The following is a 15,715-nucleotide window of genomic DNA, read 5'->3' as shown; positions in this document are numbered from 1 at the left end:
ATAATGCTGTTCTTGAGTGTGCAATGTAACCATTGTCAGAATTTAGCAACTGACATTTACTTGGCTCCTGAAGTTTTTATTACTTAGCATTTTATAAAGATTATGCCGGATTTTTGCAAATAACAACTAAGTTCATCTGAAAACTTCTGAATTGTTTTTTTTTACTTATGTTATGAAGCCATAATATGCATAGAAGACAAATATGTATTATTTTTAAATCGATCTTGATAAGATCTTAAGAATTTTTTTTCAATTTAATGTTCAGATTCTGCAAGTGCAATGGGAAACAGAGATTTTGTACCAAGTGAGTCTTCCACCGTGGCGCTGACTTTCCTCTTAATTTTGCTCAGAATTTGTTCAAGGACCTGCAAGGTAAAGGGCAAGCTAAAATAAAAAACAAAATAGAAGCATTTAGCGGTGAGTAAAACCTTCATTGCACTGAGAAGTGATTGTATAGTAGTGCAGCAGTGTCCCTGCACAGCATAGCATTGTTTAACAGAGATAAACAATTCATTTTTCGCACTTCAGTTCTCTTAGTCCAGTTAAAATCCATTAAAAAAAAAACCAACCAAACAAACAAACAAAAAAAACCAAAACCACAACAAACAACTGTTGAAGAGTATCAAGAAATATTCCAAGGAAATTACCGCTGCATAGGTAAGTATGTCAGCAGGAGTATGCTAAACTCATCTTCTTCATCAGAAACTTTTAATTGGAAGGAACCAGAAACTGCTGGTTAAAGCAGTCTTTTTTGGACAATCTCTATGGTCTTGAATGGTTTATTTTACCGTTTGTGTCAGGGATGCAGAGCCAGCTTCGGGTTGCTTTGCTATTTGCCTGCAACAAGGAGGGCTGCAGAACCCCCCAAATTAATAAGTTCTCCTGGCTTCTGGTGATAGGGAACCAGCGTGATGTTTTTCCTAGAAGATGGCTGGAGTGCAGTGGCAATGATCAGCTTCTGCTCATTGCTGGCCCTACCAGCCCTGGTCGGAGCTGTCTCTTCACGCTGTTCCCTAGTGCCGGGATTTTATCCTTGTTCCTCCAATTATCAGGGACACTACAACCTCACATTACTCTAGATTTTTGAAATAGATGAAATAGAATGAAGTGTTGGAGGTAATACCGACATGTACGCTGGGGGGCAGTATATACTTTGAAAATGTTTCTTTTTAGTAGCTAAAGCTGTTCTACTTTCCAGGCTCTTGGTTTGAACCCAGTGCATATGTTTCTTCCCAGTGCTGTTTATGTATGATGACAGCATGATAAAGGAAGGTGCCCAGCTGTTTGTGATTTGCATTTTTTAATTTCATGCTACAAAATGTGTCATGAACTGGAGAGCCAGGCATTTTGGATATAATGAGCTCTTTGAGAAGATGCAGTTGTTTTTCCCTTTTTAATTGTCCTGTTCCCTTGCAGTACATTCTTTTATCATGTCAGGATTTGGTAACCTTATAGCTTTGCTGTTTGAAGTGATTTTGTCAAGTATCTGTCATGCTGGATGCCATCAAACTTTCAAGGAAACCCAACGTGTGAGCAGCTTGATCTCTCTACACTGAAAGAATCAACGTAATCAGTCATTTCAACCATGGACTGTGGTACTGCTGCTGTTTGCCTATAGGTGAGGGAGCTGGCTGTCTCCCCTTCTCCCCTGAGAGTAGGATCGAGGAACCAGATACTACTGCACAGTGCCCAGGGTGTCACATACTTCACCACAGTCTCACTGGGAGCAAAATGTGGAATGTGCAGCACAAAACCACTTCTGTCATGCTCAGTTTTGTGAGAGGCAGAATCTCCTCCAGGGCAATGGGAAGCAGGAACACCACACAGTTATGTTTAAAAATACTCAAGCTTATTTTTCACAAAGTTTAATTTCTAAATATACAGAGCATTTGAGAACTCTCTCTCTCTGCCCCCACCTTCCCCCCCCCCCCCCCCCCCTTTGCCCCCCCCCCCCCCTTTGTTCTGTCTCTCTTTTGGTCCATGACTGTATATCCTACTGCTGTCTCCTTGTTACTCTCCATCCCAAAACTGGCCTACCTCCTGTCCAAATTGTAGTCTTTGCTCAGCTCTGAGTCATGACTCTCAACCTTTTTCTCTAAGGCTTTTTCCCCTCCTTTTTTGTCACTGGGGATAAAACCTCTACATTTCCAGTCATTCAGCCCCGTAACTTGGGCACTGTCTATGACTTTTCTGCAACCTAATCTGGTTAAGTCAAAGTCCTGCATACCTTGCATAATAAATTGAAGATACACATTTCCTTTTCATCTTTACATGTGGTGTATTCATCCATGACCTCACCCAAAGTCATCTTTGGCCTTGTAGTGTCTTCAGCATGTGAGATCTGTCCAAACTAAAACGGTAAGATCCTTTTCCTGTCTTACTTTGACCAGTTCTTGTGTATTACTACAGCTTTCCTCCTCTCGGTGGAATACAGTTAAAAAGAGTTTTAAGATGGTTGTACTCTTTTACAAAGCCATGGACATAATCCCATCCCATTGGTTTCTCATTGAGAGTTGAAGTGGATTCCAATATGTCCGGTAGTCTATGATGCCAGCCTGTGCTGTGCCTGTTGCAAGCAAAGCACCTCCTAGCTCCCTTACACATTGTCCCTCACTATGGGGGGAGTTACCCATAACCAGAAGGGACTCAGTTTTTATTCACTCTCCAATCCTTCCTTAAAGGCTTTTTCTTTGATGCAGTACCACTAAAAGCAGGACTACAATTAAACTGCCAGTGTCTTCTGACTGCTCTTGAGCCCATTAACAAACACTGCCTTGTCATTTTTCCTTTCTCTGATTGACATTTTTTGCTATACCTAAATCACAAGTTGTTGGAGACATGGATTTCTGTTTTTTCCTTTTGTGTTTGTACAGCAGGAAGCCCAGGATCTCAGGCCCAACATTACAGTGCCTGTATGCTTACACAAATACTAAATATTGGCATCTTCCTATGGAAAATACTCTTTAAACATCCAGTATGAATGATGGGTAAGGCTTCATAATTAAAAATAAGTGAGAAATAACACACTCTCTCTTAAAAACAGATCTGTGGTGTTTAATCCTCAGACATGGCTTATCAATTCAGAAATTCTGGATAAAAAGGGAAATGACTAAGTCAGATGACTTTCCCTGTCATCATTGTGGTGAAAAGGGTATGTCCTGTCTGGTCTGGTTTAATTTTATTTTCTGAGCTGATCGGAGTCACGTTTCATTTGCAATACCCCCTGCAGCCCATCTATTCAGTCATCTTTTTCCTTTTGTCTACACTTCCAACTCTCGCTCTCCCCAGATTCCAACCTTTCTTATGACCTCTGTGAGTGGTTACGCGTGCTGTTGTGGCTGGTGCATTTCCTAACCATCCACCTGCAGATCCCACAGATACCAAAAAAAAAAAAAAAAGGTATGGGGATTCCTTTGGTCCCTAAATGCTGATTTTGGGATAATACTTATAGCATATTCATGGCTGCCCCACTGAAGGTTTGGCAATACCACACAGTTCATGTAGCAGTGCAGCACTCATTGCAGTAGAATATTTTAAGTATCCTGAGCCCATAAGTGAAAGGGGAGAGGTGGAAAGTCAGCAGTTTAGATGTCTTGGTATGAAACCTGTTGTAGCTGCTGTTTCCAAACAGTAGCTCTGTGTTGTTACGATATATTTTTTCAGATCCCAGCACTTTCTGGTCATGACTAGCTTATGTGGCTCCCCAGTCCATTTGAGAGCATGTGTAAGTGCCAATCACTTGTATTTCATGTGTTTCATGCTACATAATATTTTTAATAATCTGGGCATAGTAAGAGGCAAAACAGGGTATTCTGAGCATAACATTAGGTGAAAACTACTATCTGGTTATATGTGTAAGATTTAACTGCTGTTGAAAATCTGTCCTGAACCATTCATGTAGAGGCACATCCTTGTGGCTATCTCATCTTGCACTGTGAGCCATGTAGTGCTCATAATGAGTGAGTGTGATTATACTTTTGAGTGTGATCCTGACTTTAGCAGCTCTTATTCCTCAATAGAAGAAGCTGGGCTAGTGCAGTGCTGTTTATGACTACAAATAGATGAGTTAGAAAAAATACTAAATTCTCAGCTGAGATTGATAGGTACAGTGAGTGACAAGCAACATACTAACCTCAATCTGGAAAGGTGAATGGCACATTCTTACTTTGTTTTTTAAGGAAGTACTAAACACATTTCTTAATTAGTACATTGCCTTGAGCTGAGTATGAAATGATAGCAGGCATAGGTACATGCATACAAAAGCAACTGCTCATCTCGTTTTCCACTGATTCATGTGAAAAATGGATAGACATATAGATTGGGCTCTCTGAATCATGTTAAGAAATTTGGACAATGAACTGTGATCGAAATTCAAACTTTCTATAGAATAATATTTAAAAAGTTAATCTCTTCAACTGACAATCCATCTTGACTTTGTAGGGGTGGAGAGAAGCTTGATACCTAAAACAGTCAAAAGACATGCACAATTCCCAGTTGCAGCTATCAAAATTGTATGAAACTACAGGCAGATAAACAATAGATATCATTCACAGACCATAAAGTGACTCTTAAACCTGAAGACAAACATACAAAATGAAGGCGGCCGTCACTGCCATCACTCTCTCACTAGGTAGTGAAGCACTATTGAATTCAGCCCTCTTAACACAGAGGGACTGGACGTCTGAAACCAATTGAGCCACGTAAATTGCTCTTGTGGCTGGGCAGAAGAAACCCTCGTGGCTCCCACGCACAGAGTAGGTTTGGCTATGCAGTGTGGAACTGCAGTGTGGATCCACAGCTCTGCAGCAGCCCTGTTGCTTCTCAGGAGGAGCGCGGTGCCTGCTGCACACGTACGCAGCTGTACAGCCATTGCTGCCCGCTACCGGCCGTGGAGGTACCAGAGAGCAGACGTTCCTTTGCTCGCAAAAGTGGAGTGCTTAAAAGAAACTAATTACTGGGGCAGAGTCCAAGTAGACCATGATACTGAAACGTGTTGTTTTTGTACTGTGAACATAGCCAAAAGAAAATGTTTTGCCTCTTCAGACATGATCTTTCTGCTCTGCAGAGCTCCTTCTCTGTGTTTATGCATTTAGTATTATATTTTTCTATTGTGAATATTTTTGATATAAAGAATGAAAACAATATTTCTTCTTTGTTAAAAAATGAAAATAATATTTCTCCTTTGTTTCTGCACATTTCACTCCTTGCCCCAGAAATTTCTGTTGTTCCTATAGAAAAATATTATTCCTTTGTCCTTGTGTTCAGACCTATAGAAAGATTGTGCCTGCAGCCAAATTCCCAAACTGAGCTCTAGCAATACAGCCAACCTTCATACTTTGGAGTGTGCACACAGATGTTACTAAACAATGTATATTATATGTATCCAAGACTGAACTTTTCAGTAGTAGAAGCAGCAGAAAACATGATGTGGATGTCAGCTACAATACATCTGAACAGAACTGTTTGCAGCACTTTTCTGCAATAAGAGAAAATAGAAGAGGTACCAATATGTTTCTACAACTTTGCTTTTGAACCCTTCCTACAGGAGGTTTTAATAACTTCATGTTTGGATACCCTTGATAAGTGCTTTTTACTTTCTGATTATGAATTTCACTGAGCCAATAAAAATGTGTTGAATTAATTTTCAGCAAAATGTTTCATGACTACTGACCTCTTTAGGAGACTTATACTGATTTTAAAACAGGTATTCCAATGCCAGCATCAGGGTAATTAATTTTTTTTTACATAATGTTGCTAATATTCCATTCAGTTCCTTTAAAATGTAAATAATTGAAGTGAAAATTCAAGAACTCAGAAGAAAAATCAACTTAGAAAAAATGATTTTTTTTAAAAGACAAAATCATTAAATGTGTCTAGATTTAGTACATGTTTTTCTAGGCAGTCACTGACTGCACTGAATTATGCAGTTCTGATTATATATATACACAACACGAAGGATTTTTCTATGTATGAGAGAAGGAAAAAAGCATCAGACAAAATGGTGTTGCTGTATCAGTGACTTGCTATTCATTGGATCAGAATTCACATTAAATAGCCTACTTCTGCCTCCAAAAAAGGAACACTTTTAGCATCTGTTCTTTTCAATCAAAGTGAAGTAGCATTGATGTTGTAAAATGGGCCCTATCCCCCTTAATTTACAGATGCAGCTACTTGGGTAGATGTAGATAGGCTCAACTCCTTTTAGGTATGGTTTCAACTGGTTGATATAAGTGAAGTCTGATCCAGAAGCTATGCTGAGTGTTAGTGGAGCTTATTTTGCTTCTCAAGATATCTTACTACTTTGACTACAGTCTCATGAAGATGGAGATCTGCAGTTGGGTAGAAGGAGATCGTGCATCTGCCTTACCTAGTTCAGTACTATCAGCCTGGTAGCTGATAGCTGATAACAAATCCGTGGCTTTGTTATCTAGGCCTACGATTTCTAAGCAAACTACTGAGTGATGTTCTTTGATGAAGAGCCAAGTGTAATTATGCATGGACTTACAATATGGGCATGTTTTTCTGAAGCACTGAGTACTTGCAGGTTCCATGGCATCCAGTTCAAATGGTACCTCTGAGATTAGACACTGGGCAAATATTATCTTCCTGATATTCTCTTACCCTGTTTAAAATGAGGTTTCATGATTGTGTTTTCACAGGGCAATATCTTAAAGTGCATTTTAGAAAGCAGTTTATACAACGGCATTGAGTGAAAATGGCTTGGTATAAAATTCCTGGTCTGGACAGCCAATTTTGGATATCGTGTATTTTTCTGAAATTCCAAACTCGGTGCACAGAACTTTCTGTTAAAAATAATGGTTTAGATTATTTTGCATGATCGATGGTACATTATCCAAAGGAAAGAAGAAAAGTGCTATTTACTTGACAAGCTATTTCAGACAATTGGAGTGACAGATTTCCCTGGCACTCCATTGCTTTCTACAGAATTGAGTGAAAATGCCAATATTCATTAAAAAGCTTCAGGTATTCATAAAAGTCCCAGTTACCTATATAATGAAGCAAAAACTACACCCGAGAGGCATTTACATAATGGAGGACTCCATCATGGTAAGTCTTAGTACGATTCCCAAGAGTAGGCTTACTGCATCCATACAGACTAAACCAACATTTTGCTTAAGAAATTAATGTCTTGTTCCAAAATAAATCACAGGTGCTTGTCAGGTTTACGTAAGCATAAGTATACTTCCAAGAAAGAAATGGAGATGTGGAAATCTTGGAGCATTTCAGCAGTGGTTCAGAACATAAACTGCTGAAAAGAGTTTTGTTTCCTTCTGCATCGTTTTGTAGCCTCACTCAATATCCTGTCTACTTTATATCCTCACTGTGAACAATATATGATAAGATGAAAGGCAGTTTACATAAAAGCAGGCCATCTCCTTGAAGAGAACTTACAAAGTATATCTCTTGTATATTCCTTTAATCCTTTGTGAAGCAGTAAACTGCAGTTTTGCCCTCCATTTTGAAACCTTTCCTTAGTTTCACAGAGCAGATAAGTCTGTTGTGAAATAGGTTTTTTTTCCCTTTCCTCTGGGAGAAAACAGATACAGGGAAAATTGTCTCGTGTCATCTCTTAGCCTGCTGGCAAAATCACAAAAGCAGTGAAAATGAACACATTTTTCTAAAAAATCTCAGCACTACCAGAAAACTCACCTGACATGTCAACACTTGTGTAACAGGATTAAATGTTTGTGCTGTGGTAGTGTCTGTCGAGTGGAAGAAAATTGGACTTTATTCAATAAAACCAAAAAGCCTTGTCCAAAGCAGCTGGCAGTGTAGGTGAGGTCATTGCCTTAGCTCAGTTTGTGCACTTTGTTGTATGAAAAAACCTCTTTCAGCTGCAAGAGAATTGCAGAACCAATTCTGAGACAGGAGCAAATAGCCAGGACAGTGAAAACCTGGGTTGTCTTCCCCAAACATTTTCTGTAAGGCTGATCATTTTTGTGTTCTTTCCTAATTGAATCTCTGCTTCAACAGTCACTGCTTTAACAAATTTACCAGGTACTCACAGAGCCTAGCATAAGATAGTTATTGTTATAACTATCATTAACTACAGTGAAGCAAATAATTTCTGATATATTGAACACAGGTAACTGTTTAGCAATGGAATAGTGGAATAATAGAACTTTCTATTTAAATTTGAAAACAAATTTATGTACAGGTATATACTGTGGAGATGGGATTATTTTGTGTTATTGATGCATGTAGTTAATGAGCAAAGGCTCTGTAGCAAGTATAGGTGCCCATAAGAAAATATTTATGTACAATTTGCTAAGTTTTGTTCTTTATTCTGTGGGCTGATGAAGGTTTCATATCTTCTAGTCACGGAACAAAATAAGACAAACACAAGGAAAGGGAATAAAGAGAAGTAGAAATAAAGCTAATTGATGGGAATAATATTTCCATAGCGGGTAGTGATCTGTCATGTGCACAGTCTGCATTTTCCTCACTAGCTTCAAATCCCAGCACAAGAAAGGGTGTTTAAAGCAACCCTTCTGTTCTCTCCCCTTTCCAGACCCTTTATGTTTTTCTGTTGTTGGGGGAAGTACATATTTCTGAGAAGAAATGTCTTTTTTGATGTTCTGTAGCAATTTCATAGCTACCAAAGTAGTTCTGGATGGGGAGAAAAGTAAAAATTTTCTGTATCAGTATTCCCTAAACAGTAAGAACCAGTATGGATGGGGCAGGAAGTTGGTATTTTTTTACATCACAATCCATATTTTGTGCTGGCTTAGCTTTTTCATTTGCTTATTCTAAAATCTAATCAACAACCGTGAGCCAGTTTATTAGCCCTATGCTGTTTTCTTTGAGCTGTAAACAGAGAGCTATCTTAAAAGATCTCCAGAGATCTTAAAAGTGTATAAATCATACTATATATCTCCTCTTTCTCTCATACTGATTGTTATCTTGAAGAACAGTGGACTTTCCTGGGATGTTCCAGAGACAAGATGATATAGGTATGACCAGAATTCAGCTAGCAGAAAATTTATGTCTAAAATGAGGAAAAATTTGTGTCCTTTAGTGTCCACTGTTAAATATGCCAGCTGCTAATCCAGATCTCAAGATTGAGGGAAGGAGAGAGGATGGTAGAAAACTGAGACAACTGTGGTTCATCTGTATTTATTATTATCTTTATATTAAGGTGGTTCACTATGTAATAGTGAGCCAGAGCATCTGGAGCTAGGTTCTGATGGTATATATTGGTTATGCATGTACTTTCCATCACAAACCAAACACTTCAGTATTTCTGTGTGTGGTTTTCCAATGACTAAATAAAATTAACATTCTGTTTTCTGATGTTCAGTGCAGTGTACTGAAGAATCAGGCCTGTTGTTCAGCTGCTATGTATGTGGCATTAGTAAGGAGGTAAAACAGGGTCAAATAAAGAACAAGTCCCTGTCTTGAAGAGTCCGAAAAGCAAGGAAAAAACCAACATGATACTAAACAAAACAAACCATGTGTACTTTTATAGAGCAGTTCAGATAAGTTTTAGATTGTATGTACTTGAAAGGGAAATGTCTCTGGCAACTTTCTTTGGCACCCTCTTTTTCTGGATTTACCACAGAAACTGGTCTTGAAGTATTAGTTCTGAGGACAAGGACTGTGAGAGTCAGTAACCACACGACTCTGGCCATCCCTGAGCTGGTGTTGACCCCTTGAAGGGGGAAGAAAGAACAAGAGTGATAGCATCTATGATGACTTGAAAAACAGAAAAGGAAAAGGAATATGATGCTGTTATTTGATGTTTTAAAATCTTGTGACATGCTTTTTTTCCTAGCGTGTGAACTTCTGTCCTGCCTGGGCTCTTAACCACTTCTAAGCAGTTCCAACCAGGAAGCTTCTGTTCTTCGTCTAAATTTGCATCAGCAGAGGCTGCATGAGCAGAGATTAATTCTAAGCCTGGTGAAAACCTATAAAAGAAAAACTCTTCATGAAGGAGTGTAGGGGTGGGCCTGATAGTGGAGATGGGTGCCTACACAGTATGAACTGTGATGCCTACCTTTGACATTCTTGTCCCCCTACGAGGTAGTCCAAACTCTTGAGTAAAATAAGAAAGAATCCTAATTGCTGAAGGAGAGAGAAACACCTCAGAGGAGTGCTCCCATTAGGGCTAGCTAATAAAAAACGTTAATTAAATCCTTCCCTTTTCTAGACGGTAGGTGCTTGAACTAAGGCTGCAACAGGAATGACTCTGCTCACTTGGGTTTCACAACCGCAAATCCTCTAATGAGGTTTGACACCCACATATGTTCTTTGAAGCTATGTTTATGCTGCTAATTAAAAAGGGGCCATGAGCCAATCCCCGACCTCAAAGCCAAATGGCACAAACTGGCTTGTAGCTATGCAGCTGAGGGGTAGCTCACTCTGGAACAAAATTTATCCCGAAGGGAGTTACCTGAAGCAGTCCAAAAGGGAGCCAGGGTGTGAACTAATAACATTTAAATACTGTGGGGACTTATGGGCTTTCTGCTCAACCTAAATTCCTGGCTCTTATTTAGCAGTAAAGATGTGCCTTGTAAGAACTGGGCAAGACCATCAGCCTTAAAAGATAGCCTCCTGTATATAGCTATCAATGTTTGTAATACTTGCTGAAGAAGCAGTAGACCCGGTTTCTAGGACATCACAGCTTGTGTCCCAAAGGAGTGCCAGTGCCATGAGGCTTTCTCAACCTCTTCTATTAAACTGGACAGAAGTGACCTATTAGAAATTTCAGGGCAGAGAGACAACACAAGCTGCTGCATAACTTTGAATACTAGTGGTTAAGGGAAAGGAAACAGTGTGTTGATTTGGTTTTGTTTGTTTATTTGTTTTTTCCTGTGACTATTTCCATGCTTTAGATTAAACTGTTCTTAAATATAGGAATTGTCATGCAGTTAAAATGCCTCCAGTTCTTTTTATTTGCTCTATTTCTAAAAATAAGCTTGGAAAAATCACCAAATATGCTACCATAAAGCAGTCATGACAAATGTAGATACAAGATGTGTACAAGATGTAGATGCAGGCTGTGTATATTAGCACAGAAAGGATCATGTTCTGCAGGAGGAAAATCATCTAATAGCCTTTTTGACTGCTAGTTTCCTGAAAGTGGCTGCAGCTGTTAGATGTACTCAGCATAGTAAACCTTTATGCAGATGTTAGTAACTAACATCAGCAGACAGAACCTGTGGTTTCTGTCTGTTGGTTTTGTTGTTTTTTTTTTTTCTGGACATAGCTTACAAGAGTTGTAATTATTCTTTCAAAACGTGACCAAAAGAGGGAAGATCATGGAAGGGAAAATTAGCAGTCTTAAACCCTAGGATTAATTGCCCCAGTATTTTGTTGCTGTACTTAAAGCCATGTACCAAATGAACATGTTCCTTTCTATTGCTCTGCAGATGAAAACTGGAATGTGATAGCCAAGGGCAAATACATTCATCCACAAATATTTTGCAAACACTTTTATGGAGTACTTCTTTAGAAGGGTTGTGCTGAGGCTTTCAGTATGCACTGGTTTTTGAAGAGTTTTCAGGAAAAAAAAATGTCTGCAGTTTCTGTCTCCTGGAAGAAATCAGGGAGCATTTTGCTACCTGCAGAGTCACCTCTGGATCCAAATCAGGCCTAACGTAATTGAGTTGTTGCTGATCACCAGTTTGTCATCTAGCACGATCCCAGTTTTCTTTTCTGAACAGAGTGGTGTGTCAGCTAAAATACCAGTTTCAATAAATGTTTCAACAGGAGAAAGAATAAAAGAACTGAGAAGGTTTTCTTTTTGTTCTCAATGGTCTGACACTACCAGCATCAGGCACTCTAAGGACATCAGGAAACTTTCTGTTTCTGAAAAGTGGAAGTTTCATAAGTAGAAGAACATGAAATGAATGTTGCAACTTAAAATGGTATGCTGTGCAATATCATTCCTCAGTTTCCAGGGAATTCCTGTTAGAATTAAATAAATAGACATGGTATCTACATTGCCCACCATCCTAGAGCCTCCAGTGTCTGGAGTATCTTTCATAACTGGCTCAGCCTCTTTTCTCCTGAGCAGGACTTTACATACCGCACAACATCACTGGAGTGACAATTACAAAGGTGGAAGGGCATGTCTGCCCAGTAGAGTCCTCCAATTGAACTGATTGCTTTTAAGCTTATTTAAAGCAGGAGTACTACTCTAGTTTTGTTCATTTGGCTTGGCTTGCTTTGCTTTGCTTTTATGACTCCATGTTGATTAAAATCTTTCCTGTTTTCTACAAGTTTACCCACTTACCTCACCATTGACCTCTATGTTTAGCTGAATGTTTGGGAAGTCATCTAGTCATGATTTGAAGTACTCAGGACAGAGACAGATACAACATTTCTTTCCTGATAAAGTTTTCTTTTGCTAGCAGCCCTCCTCACTGGTAAAAATATGCGCTTTGCTTCTCACTTCAGTAATGTAAAAGTCATTGACCGTCATCTTGATCATCTAGGAAAAATACTTCAGGGAGTTTTATATCCCATGTTAGTAATAAAGATAAATTAATAAAAATTATCACGTTTACCAAGACAGGCAGGAGGCAAAAGTTTGGAATTTTACTGTAAATGCAATCACTAGAAAGATGAAGAAAATTGGGTGTCCAGCTCCATACATTTAACTAGATTTTCTCAGTGGCAAGAACTGATAAACTGAGAACATCATGAAGTGATCTGTGTTTGTCATATGGCATGTCCTAGCATCATCAAACATTCTTTGCAGTATTAAACTTCTGCAGTTCAAACCATTTTATCAGACGCACGCAAACTAGATTTGCCAGTAACACAGGAAACTACCCTAAGGATATGTTTTTGAACATTTATTCAGGAGGTATTTTGAATGCTGTTTCAGCTTTCATTCTTAGATATTGGCAGAAACATTATTGCTTTTGCTGCAGATGAGCAAGGCTCTTTAATCATTCCAGATGCCAGGGAAATGAACACTGTGAAAATACAGTTGCAAAAATAAAGAGCTTGTAGTCTGTAAAATGAACATTGAATAGATATTGTTTCACTACACACAGGGGATATGAAGTTCTGTTTTGAAGCCTCAGAAATGGCCCTACCTATCTGATTCTTTTAATAATCACTGTATTTGGAACCTGACTGAGAAAGCTCTTAAACAACAGTGGTATTGATTCTATTTGGGAAAGCATGAAAATAGGTGCCTAAAATTAATTACCACGTATATTTAAGAAGCACTTAATTGCAATCTCGGGATGGGCTCTTCTTAATCTGAAGAGCCAGAGAGCTCATGTGTTCATTTCCAGTTCTCAAATGTTTGAAAAATGCTACTTCTTAAAAACTGAGGACCATGTCTCTTACTGAGATGCATCCAGTTAGTTCAGCAGACTTCAATGAAGCTGCTGTTCTGAGGATGTCATTCTGAGGGTCTTAATAGTCCTAAAATAAATTTTACTTTCTAAGATGGAATTGGGACTCTGCATTGTTACCTCTTTTTCTGGTTTTCTGTCCCAGAGAACCAAATGCTCATGCTGTGAGAGAGCCTCAGTGTACTTTATTAACAGTGATTAGTTAAGCTTTTTAGTAGCCATTCAAGGGAGAACAGTGGCAGTTCTTGCCATTTTACAAAAGAGGTCAGAGGTACAGATGGTAATGTTCAAGTCTCATGCAAGTCTCATGACTTTCGGGCTTGTGCCAAGTTCTCTGCCTTCTGGAAAAGCTGCATTCACATCAGAGGTCACCATCAAACAATCACAGTGTCTACCTGTGAGCCTCTGCATAGGTAAAAAACCAATGCCAGTCGTCTCTGGCAGGTGTGCTATATTAGCAGTACGGCTTTTACAGCACTAAAAAATAATTGTAGAGCATTTTTCTAGCAGTCTCAAATTTTCTTTTGCAAATATCAGTTTGTTTAATCACATGCTGGCTTCATTTTGAGCTATAAAAATGAATTTTGGAGAAGTGTTACAACAGTGTGTAACTTCATTACTGTAATGGAAAAAAGATGCCACTGGCAGCTCCTGTGGCTTCTGTGTATGTGAATGCACATGGCTCTAAATCTTCATTTATTTTGGTGGCAAGGCTGCAGATTTATACAATCTAGGTCCTCATTATCATGCAGAGATGAGAAGGGCTGTAGAACCTCCGTATTTTCTTTCTCACACTAGCTCTTTGTAGAAGAGTTGCTAGTTACACGATGGGGAGAAAACACATCACTGTGCATATACAACCTAGCACAGATGGGTCTGTTTTGCTCCTCCTTACTCTTACTGAACACAAAATCTCCTTAAATGGGGACATTTGCACAGCTATCTAAAATACTGGAATATCTTCCCCCTTCCCTGAAGGAAACAAATATATAAAGATGGAAGTTCTAAAACTATTTTAAAACCCACAACTGGAAACAAAAGCCTTTTTTTACTTGGATGCCAAGAACTTACTTGAACTTACCTTTTTTTTTTTTTTTTTTTTTTTTTTTTTTTTATTGTGAGCTATAGAAACTAGCTTTCAAAATCATTATAGAAAATATACCACAAAATAAGATTTATATACTCTGAATGCATGCACAGGTCACCTACAATCTTTGTGTTCATTTTATGGAACTTGTTTCTAAGAAAAATCTTTTGGACCAAAAGCAGATTATTGTTCTATGTAAGAAAAAAAATATTTTTTTGGCATATATTATTTCTTTTAAGTACCAGAACCTGGGTATTCAGTAAATCACCGTCCCTGATTTTAAGTGCATTTTGAAAGAAAGAGCAAGATTTTGAAAGTTATCTTTTCACAGCTCAAGGGGAAAGCTCCCTCCCTTCCTTTCACACCAGCTATTCTTGACTGCTAAATTGTCTTCCTGCTTCCTCTCTCTTAGATTTCATGTTTAAAGCTGCAGAAAGTTAAGATAAACAGGAGCTGTCACACTAACATACGACTCAGTAGTATCGCAAAGCTTTGTTGGGTTTGGGTTTTTTTACTAGGACTAGGACTACTAGTGCTGCATGATTTTTTATTTTTTTTTTTTAAATATAAGCAGCTGTCTGTGGATGCTTTAATTAAAATTTATTTACTCATAAGAGATCTTTACAGCTTTACTCTTTAAGTAGATGGTTGTCATTATTTACAGTGAGACAAGATATACATTATTCTCCAATTTCATTGCCTTTCTTAAAACTTACATTTATATGGTCTTTCAGATGATCCAAAAGCCGATATATATCTATGTATGTTACCACAGAAGAGTGAGCAGTCTGTTGTTGGCAAAGTATAAAGGAAAAAAGGCCTGGTTTTATGATCTGTATCCCAGAATCTAAAATGTCTACTCAGAATAAACAGGAACTTTAAAGCTTTGTGCATGACACAGACTCCCCAGAGCTCTGGTAAACTGCACTGCATTTTGTTTGCCCAGAGGATGGGAGGGAGAGTAAACACTCACAAGTTTGAAAGTTTGGATTCTGAGATAATAGGGCACTTTACCACCTAACGCTTAAAGTACATATCTCCTTCCTCTTTGGAGAAGTAAACTCCTAGTGTAGGGGAAATAAAATCTATAGGATTTGTAGGGTTGTGGTATTCCTCTAACCTTGTTGGTTCTACAAATGGTGAAATTTGCCTCAATGTATGTCTGCAGGTCTTTCATACTCAGTGAAATAAATCACATTTCCTTTAGCACAGGGAGTAGCTTGTTCTTCTCATCTGAGAAGAATGAACTGTATTGTTCCCAAAATAATATATACCCAAATGGTATCCAATT

Source organism: Athene noctua, chromosome 1 (assembly GCF_965140245.1).
Source record: "Athene noctua chromosome 1, bAthNoc1.hap1.1, whole genome shotgun sequence".
Lineage (NCBI taxonomy): Eukaryota > Metazoa > Chordata > Aves > Strigiformes > Strigidae > Athene > Athene noctua.
This window is presented reverse-complemented; position numbering follows the sequence as displayed.